Source organism: Cupressus sempervirens, chromosome 5 (assembly GCF_028749045.1).
Source record: "Cupressus sempervirens isolate cs-2001-9-10 chromosome 5, ASM2874904v1, whole genome shotgun sequence".
Taxonomy (NCBI): domain Eukaryota; kingdom Viridiplantae; phylum Streptophyta; class Pinopsida; order Cupressales; family Cupressaceae; genus Cupressus; species Cupressus sempervirens.
In genome coordinates, this window is record NC_143122.1 from 607,630,433 (window position 1) to 607,640,750 (window position 10,318).

Here is a 10,318-nt window from a genome sequence, read left to right on the forward strand (position 1 = left end):
CAAACCAACCTAAGTCCATAGGCTTTTACCCTAGCTGATACAATCATTAGAGAGTAACAATAAGGGCTTTCGATTTGATACAACTCACAACACAACCTACAGATTTCAAATCTCAATTTAGCTTCACAATTTTTCTTGGCTATCATTCATTACAGCTCTGATAGTGTGTCTTCCTTTCAAGCTTCATTTCCATAAGTCTCCATGCTTAATGTACTAGTGTAATCTCCTTTGTGGTCACCTATCGAAGTAGAGTATCTATACTCTATTCTTCCTCTCACTTGATGCCTTCACCTTGATATCATATCAACCACTTTGATAGCCTGGCAACTCAACAACTCTTGCTTCTTGACTTGTAACTCAAATAGAAGACTAGAATGTTTTTCTTGCTCTAATCTTTTTGCTTCCTAATTTTAGTTCAAATGGAATAGGTAAGATTCAATGAATCTACCCCATATTTTGTTCCTTCTAGAAACATCATGAAGAATCCTTCTAAATTTTCCCAAAAATGGTTTACCTAAAATTTTGTGCCACTAGTACATCATCCTTATCCTACATTTGGTTCATAAAATTCAAGGTAATAAACTTGTCAGCTCAGATTTGGTTAATCTTTGACTTTTCAAATAATGTAGTAGCTCAACAATATTGAAATTCTAATGTTCGGCTCATATTGTGTTACTCGACACCAACTATGTTTTACTGATGCTTGGCATCTACTATGGATTCACTCGACATCAACTAAGTTTTTACTGATGCTCGACACCTAAGCTTTCTTAGCTCCTTCTATTTCACTCAACTTACAGTAGATTTTTCATTTGCTTGGCACTTACTAAAAATCTACTCGGCATGAACTAGCTTGCTCGGCACCTACTAATGAACTTAGTCAAGCTTTGTAGAGAGCTTTGTTGCAACTTATTCTTCCAAATTTTCTAAGTGTAGCCAACATATGTATCTTGAAGTATATTATCAATACATCATTTTATCATTGTCTTAATTGATCCTTGCACTTCATTACAAAACCATAACTCAAGCTTTCCCTTAGGTTCTTTTGTTACATCTTATTGATTAAATCCTCTTCATTAATCAACTAAGTGATAGTACTTGGATCTTATAAGCAATTGTTATTCTAGAAAATAGCAAGTTTGACATCAGTGACAAAATAATGATTGAAAACATTCTTTTATCAACAATCTCCCTCTTTGCAAACAATCTCTCTTCTTCAATAATAATCTTTTCAATCAGATTCCAACAATCTCCCTCTTTGGCATTGATGGCAAACCAAACAGATCAACCAAGTTATCAAAATGCTAATTAGGTCAAAATAGTAAATCAAATGCCAAAAAGAAAACTTTACCAAGAAATATTCATTCTACCAGCAACATAAACTAGCTTGTGACTCCCTCTTTCAAAGTATTAGGGATATCTCTTTTTCTAATACATTGTCTTCTCCTTTTTGTCTTGCTCTTTCTCTGATTGATTCTTGTCTGCACTATTTTTTCTTCCTCTGAGCTAATGTTTCTTTTCCTCCTTCCTTCTTGTTGTTGTTCTGCTACATCTCCTTCTACATTTTGATCCTTTAAATTTTCTACTTCTCCCTCTATTCATTATTTCTCCCTTTGCATGTTTCTCCCTCTACATGCATTGATCAATTTTTTCTATTTTGGTATCATCTCTTTCTTTTGATCTATTTAGCTACTTCTCCCTCTTTGAAAACAATGCCAAAGATGTATTATTTCAGCATCTTATCATGCAAGTGTAGTAGTTGTACGAACTCCAATTTCTCCCTCTATCACATTGCTCATGACTTGTTTTGAATTTTAGTGCTTTGATTAATTTAGGAAAAAACCTAAAGTAAATATCCTCTACATCAATTTATAAAATTTCAACAATCAACTCATTTGATGCAGGGTAGTCTTGCTATTGCTCAAACAACCTTGGATAGAGGTATCGCCCCTAACTTACCTCTAAGATATTCAAATGCATCTTTAGGTAATGCTTTTGTGAAGATGTCAGCAATTTTTTCCTTTGAGTTGACTCATTCCATCTTCACGTGCTTGTCTTCCACCAATTCTCTTACATAGTGATACTTAATTGCAATGTGCTTTGTTTTGACATGCATCACAAAATTCTTTGATATGTTGATGGCACATGTGTTATCACAATACAGTATCACACATTTAGTTACTTCCTCTTTCATACCTTTCAACAAGTGCTTGATCCATACAATATTGGTGCAATTGATAGCAGTAGCAACATACTCAACTTTTGCTATGGAATGTGAGGTACAACTTTTCTTTTTGCTAGTCCAAGTGACCAATCTTTTACCTAAGAAAAATGCTCCTCCACTGGTGTTTTTTCTATCATCAATATTACCTCCCCAATCTACATCAGTGTAGGCTTTCAACTCAAACTTTTTAGTCCTCTTGTAATATAATCCAAAGTCATCAATTCCATTTAGGTACCTCAATATTCTTTTTATTGCCATAAGATGATTTTCTCTTGGGTTTGCAAAAAATCTTGCCACCATTCCAACATCTAATGCAATGTCTGGTCTACTATGCACAACATACTATAACTTTCCAACATTATTTGATTTACCTCAATTGACTCATCATTCTTGGATAACTTATGTCCTATTACCATTGGTGTACTGACTGGTTTAGAATCTTCTAGGCCAAATGTCTTGAGTATCTCCTTGATATATTTTGATTGGGTCACAAATATGCCATGTTTCAATTGATGTACTTGTAATCCAACAAAGAATTTTATTTCTCCAAACATTGACGTCTCAAACTCATGTTTCATTTGATCAGAAAAATCTTTGCATAAGGCATCTTTTCCTCCAAATATTATATCATCAACAAAGATTTCAGATATCAAAATGTCTTTACCTTTTTCTGCCTTGATATATAGGTTGTTTTTGTCATCTATTCTCTCAAATCCTATCTTCACAAGATATTTGTGAAGTTTCTCATACCATGCTCTAGGCACTTATTTCAAACCATAGAGTGTTTTATGCAGTTTGCAAACCATATCCTTGTGTTTGTCATCAAAAAATCCCTCTGGTTGTTATATGTAGACTTCCTCTTCTAGTATACCATTTAGAAAAGTAGACTTTACATCCATTTGGTAGACTTTATTACCTTTGTAAGTAGCATAAGCAAGTAGTGTCTTTACTCCTTCCATTCTTGCAATAAGGGCAAATGTTTCCCCATAATCCAATCCTTCTTCTTGTGCCTACCCTTTGTAGACTAGTCTAGCCTTATTTCTTATGATCTCACCATTCTCATCTAGCTTGTTCCTAAATACCCACTTGGTACCGATCACATTTTTATCAACTAGTCTTAGAACTAAAGTCCAGGTTTTGTTCTTCTCTATCTGATCTATCTCTTCTTCCATAGCTTTATGCCAATTATCATCTTGCAATGCATCTTTTAATGTTTTGGGTTCAATCTTGCTCAGCAAACATGATTCATTCCTTAGTTTATTCCTTGTCATTGGTCTAGCTTCCTTGTTACCAATAATTTTTTGAGTAGGGTGATGTCTTCTCACATACTTAGATAGTCTTGGTTCTATCCTTCTTTTCATGTTTGATCTTTTAGCTTCAAAGTCACTATGCACATCTCTTTGAGGTATTTCATCATTTCTTTCATGTGTGCTAATTTCAAAATTAGAATGTGCATTATCTTCATTCTATAACTCAGCTTCTGAATGCAGCTCAACATTCACTAGTTGTGACTTAGCTGATACTAAAAATTATTGCTGATTCCCAACTTGATTGATAGCTTCTTCTTCAGTAAGAATTCCTTCATAGAAGTATACAAAAGATTTGTATTCTTCTAGTTTCTTGGTTTCATCAGCTTGAACTTCTTCATAGTCATCAAAATTTACATTTGCACTCTCCATAATCTTGTTAGTATTATTATTCAAACATTTATATGCTTTGCTTCTAGTGGAGTATCCAAGGAATATGCCTTCATCACTCTTTGCATCAAACTTTCCATTCCTAGTATCTTTAAGAATATAGCATTTACAACCAAATAATTTGAAATTTTTTACATTGAGTGAGTAACCATATCATAATTCAAAAGGTGTTGCATTTGTACCTTTCTTGACTTGTACTTGATTTAGGGTGTAAAAAATTGTACTTATAGCTTCTCTCTAGTACTTTAGAGCAACATTCTTCTCCATCATTAGTGTTCTGGCATAGTCTATCACTGATCTATTCCTTCTTTATGCAATGCCATTCTGTGGTAGAGTTCTAGGTGTTGATGTTTGTCTCTTGATTCCTTTTTCATTGCAAAATGTCTCAGACTCTTTTGATGTGAACTCTCCTCCACTATCTAATCTTAGGCATTTAAGACTCTCTCCTGTTTCCTTCTAATCCCTAGCCAAATAACACTTAAATTTTTGAAATGCATTAGATTTTTGCTTTAAGAACATGGTAGTCATCAACAAACAACATTATATATCTATCTCCTTTGTAGCTTTACACTTCTATTGGGCCACATAAATCAATATGCACTCACTCTAGTACTTCTTTGGAAGTGTAGGTTTTGATTTTGAAACTTGACTTGGTTATTGTCCCTAGTTGAACACTATTTGCACATTGTATTGTTAGGCTTCTTTAGTTTAGGCAAACATCTGACTTTCTTCATTTTGTTGATGTTAATCAGATTATCAAAGTTGACATGATATAGCCTTTTGTGTCATAGCCACACATCATCAAATATAACAACAAAATAAGATGCATCTTCCATATCTAGGTAAAATAAGATACTCCTAGTTTTTTCTCCTTTTCCTATCATATTTCCATTAGTATCATAGATTTTTGTAGTTTTGTTTCCAAATTCTACTTTGCATCCTACATTGCCTAAATGTGACACACTTAGTAGATTTTAATTCAATCCTTCAACATAGTATACATTATCACATGAAATTTTCTCTATAAGTTTAATAGAACCTTTTCCTTTGATTAGACATGGAGCACCATTTCCAAATCTAACACTATTTCCATCATATTGAGTAAAGGTAACAAACTTACTTTTGTCTCCTATCATGTGATGTGAGCATCCACTATCTATGATCCATCTATCATTCCTATTAACATAGGTTACTAGTGTTGTTGCCTCATCTTCATCTAATTCATCCTTCATGGCTACATACACTACCTCATCATCATTTTCATTAAAATCCTCTTCTTCAACAATGTAGCACTTTTTGCTTTTGTCTTTGTAATCTTTGTTATCATCTTCTCTTCTGTTCTTGTTCTTGTTGCGTTCTCTATAGTTCTTTTTCTATGTGCATCTTGCAGCAATATGTCCTACTTCATTGCAATTAAAACAAATGATAGGAAGCTTACATTTGAATTTTCCTTTGCGTCTGTGAAATCTTCTAGCCAGCAATGCTTCCAATTGTTTGACATCTTCTTCACTTGTGCTGTTGTCACTGGATGCATACTTTACCTTTTTCTTCTTCTTCTTCGATTTCACTTCCCTAGTATCTTTCAATGATATCTTGGCCTTGAAAGTAGATTCAAGATTCTCAAGTCTATAGTTATCAAAGTTAGACAACTCAAATATAGTGAGTCTTCCCACTATACCTTCAAGAGTTAGTGTATATCTTGGTAAACATCTTAATTCTTGTATGGCTGAAACTCTAATAGTATAGATTAAAAGCAAGGTTCTAAAGAATTTTCTATTAATAGTGTCATCATCTAAATGACCACCCAAACTTGTTATTGCATTTACTACTTCTTTCATTCTAGAGGCATATTGAGCATTGTTCTCACCTTCCTCCTTTTTTATGTCATCAAACTTTCCTTTGAGGCTTTCTCTTTTTACTCTTTGAACATTCTGATCTCCTCCATAAATATTAGTCCAAGCGCAAACTTTCCTACTTAGCAAGTTACTATAAAATCAACATGCAAGAATAAAACATGGAGAATCAACACATAACACAGTGATTTACGTGGAAACCTTATTTGGGAAAAACCACCAGTAACAAGCTACTCAATTCTCACTCTTTTGAAGTGATGCCCTATGCAAGGACTGCCTTGTTAAAGGATACAACACACTGTTAAATGTGACCTGGTTAAATGATTTCAATCACCTTGTTAGAAGTGGGCCTAGTTAGAGGGCTCTAAAACATTCACTTGTAATGCCACCCTATTAAAGGATTTACAAATGGCTATTAAACCAACCTAAGTCCATAGGATTTTACCCTAGCTAATACAATTGTTAGAGAGTAACAATAAGGGCTTTTGATTTGATACAACTCACAACACAACCTGCAGATTTCAAATCTCAATTTAGCTTCACAATTTTTCCTGGCTTTTAGTCATTGTAGCTCTGAAAACTTGTCTTCTTTTCAAGATTCATCTCCTTGAGTCTCCATGCTTGATGTACTAGTGCAATCTCCTCTATGGTCACCTATCGAAGTAGAGTCTATATACTTTTTTCTTCCTCTCACTCAATGCCTTCACCTTGACATCCTATCAACCACTTCAACCACCTGGAAACTCAACAACTCTTGCTTCTTGACTTGTAACTCCTTAAATAGAAGTTTGGAATGCTTTTTCCACTCTAATCTTCCCACTTCTTAATTTTAGTTCGAATAGATTAGGTAAGATTCAATGAATCTACCCCATGTCTTGTTCCTTCTAGAAACATCATGAAGAATCCTCCTGAATTCAGCCAAAAATAGTTTACCTAAACTTCTGTGCCACCAACACATCATCCTTATCCTACATCTAGTTCAAAAAATTCAAGGTAACAAACTTGTCGGCTTAGATTTGGTGAATCTTTGACTTTTCAAATAATGCAGTAGCTCGATGCTATTGAACTTTTGATGCTCATCTCATATTGTGTTACTTGGCACCAACTATGTTTTACTAACTCTCAGTATCTATTGTGGATTCACTCAGCATCAAATAAGTTTTTACTAATGTTAGACACCTATTACGTGCTCGACACCTGAGTTTGCTTGGCTCCTTCTATTTCAGTTGGCTTACACTAGATTTTGCATTTTCTTGGCACTCATTGAAAATCTTCTTGGCATGAACTAGCTTGCTTAGCACCTACTAATGAACTTGGTCAAGCTTTGTAGGTAGCTTTGTTGCAACTTATTCTTCCAAAGTTTCTAAGTATAGCCAACATCTATATCTTCAAGTATATTATCAATACATCATTTTATCATTGTCTTAACTGATCCTTGCACTTCATTACAAAACCATAACTCAAGATTTCCCTTAGGTTCTTTTGTTACATCTTATTGATTAAATCATCTTCATCAATCAACTAAGTGATAGTACTTGGATCTTTTAAGCAATTGTCATTCTAGCAAATAGCAGGTTTGATATTAGTGACAAAACAATGATTGAAAACATTCTTTTATCAACAATCTTCCTCTTTGCAAACAATCTCTCTTCTTCAATAATGATATTTTCAATCAAATTCTAACATTTTTAATGTTAGAATTCAAACATTTATATGCCTTTCTCTTAGTGGAATATCCTAAGAATGTACATTCATCACTCTTTGCATCAAGTTTTCCATGTCTATTATCTTTCAGTATATAACATTTTCTTCCAAAAAATTTGAAATATTTCACATTAGGTGCATAACCATTCCATAACTCAAAAGGTATAATACTTGTACCTTTCTTGACTTGTACTCTTTTCAAGGTATAAAATGTTGTACACTCAACTTCTCTCTAGTACTTAGGTGCAACATTATTCTCCATTAGCAATGTCTAGGAGTAGTCCACAATTGATCTAATCCTCCTTTCATCTATATTATTTTGTGAGGGGTCCTTAGTGTAGAAATATATCTCTTTATTCCTCTATCATTGTAGAATATGTTGAATTCTTCATAAATGAATTAACCTCCTCTATCAGATCTCAAACACTTTAATCTTTTAGTTGTTTCCTTTTCAACTCTAGCCAAATACCACTTAAACATTTGAAATGCATTAGATTTTTCTTTAAGAAAAAACACACTCATCATTTTAGAGTAGTCATCAACAAATAGAATAAAATATTTCTCACCACAGTATCTTTGTGCTCCAGTAGGTCCACAAAGGTCAATATGAACCAACTCTAAAATAACATCAGAAGTATAGGTCTTTCTCTTGAAACTAGACTTTGTCATTTTTCCCAATTGACATTCTTTACACATCACATTATCAAGTTTCTTCAATCTTAGTAATCCTCTTGCTTTATTCATCTTACCAACTTTTACCAAATTATCAAAGTTCACATGACATAGACTCTTATACCATAACCATATATCATCATATTGTGAAAACAAGCATGTATTATCATATAGGTCTAGATAGAACAAGTTACCTCCTATTCAGTCTCCACTTCCAATCAATTCAATAGAACTATTGTTGATCTTAGCCTTCTTGTGTTTAAATTCAACTTTGTAGCCTAAAATATTCAACTATACCACACTCAATAAATTGTAGTTAAGTCCTTCAACCCAATAGGGATTATCACATCTAATCTTATTAGTCAATCTTATTGATCCTTTACTTTTTACAAGACATGGTGCATCATTACCAAACTTAACACTACCTCCTTTATAATCTAAGGTTTCAAACTTACTTTTATCACCAATCATGTGATATGAGAAACCACTATCAATTATTTGTCTATCACCTTTTCACACATATGAAATAAGTACAATTTTCTCATCTTCATCAAAATCATCTTTCATAGAAACATAAACAACTTCTTCATCATGACTATCAAAGTCATCATTAATCTCTTATTCAACAATATAACAAGGTTTCTTACCTTTTCCCTTTTAGTCTTTATATCCTTTGTTTTCTTTTCCATGTCTTCTTCCTTTGAACTTTTTGTCTTTCCTTTCATCCTTGTCATCCATGTCATGACATCTTGTAGCAATATGATCAACTTCATTGCATGAAAAAAAGATTATGGGAAGTTTACCTTTGAATTTTACTTTTCCTCTTGGTAGTATCCTAGCCATTAATGCTTCAAGATCCTGAAGAACATCATTAGAAGATTTACTCTCACTATCCTCATAATTTCCTTTCTTCTTCTTAGACTTATGTAAAACCAATTAGGACTTCAAAGAAAATTCAATACAAGGAGTAGTAAAATTATGAAAATTTGACAATTCAAAAGTAGTAAATCTACCAACTAGACTATCCAAGGTTAAATTATTACCAAGAGTACATCTCAATTCTTGTATTACAGACATGCTAATAACATAAATAGGAATTAAGGTTCTCATTACCTTGTTGATCATAGTATCATCACTGATCTTTCCATCATCTCATTGAATAGAATTCACAACTTCTTTGATTCTTCCAACATATTAAGAAATGTTCTCACCTTCGACCATATTCATGTCATTGAATTCTCATCTCAAGATTTTTATTTGGCTCTTAGTAAATTCTTATCTCCTCCATGGATCTTTGCCAACTTTTCTCACATCTTCTTTGCAGTATTGCAGTCCTTTATGTCATCCAATTCTAAGTAGCTTAGGGAAGACACAATCTCCAACATTGTATGATTGTGCTCTTGTTTCTCCTTTATCTACTGAGATGTCATAAGTGCAATTACTATTATGTATTCATTGTCTAGGTAGTATACTGTCAAATTTTCAATTCCAAAAATGTGTAGCCTTATCAAAAATTTCCATCCAGGGTAGTTCTCCTTATTCAAATTGGGTATCTCCTTCCTATACTTCTTGATATTTAGGTTTAAGTCCCTTCAAAATTTTTCTTACAAGCACCAACAACTCTAATGCAAATTTTTAGAATGATCTAGAATAACTAGGGGGGGGGATCAGTTATCCTTGGGTTTAGATGTACCAATTAAACTTTTGAATAGTTCAAATAACTTAGATCTAATCTTTAATCCATTCAATCTCTATAGCAACTTATTAGTAACATAAAATTGCAGTACACTGTCCCAATAACTAACTTGTATAATGTAAAACATCTCAAATAACATCCACATAAGTAAGACAACAAGATTTAACATGGGAACCCAATTTGGGATAAACCACTAGTAACATGTCACTAATTTTTTACTCTTCTAAAGTGAACAATGTTAGAAGCCAACCCTATAAAGGTTACAATACACACTGCTAGGTGTGACCTTGTTAAAATATTTAATCGCCCTATTAGGAATGATCTTGTTAGAGGGCTTTAGAACACTCTATTAGAATGTCACCTTGATTAAAGAATTTTAACTAATATAACGTTTAGGAAGTAATAATATATTGATCTAATAAGTACAACTCACTTTGTAGATATAGGTCACAATGTAGCTCATCTTCTAACT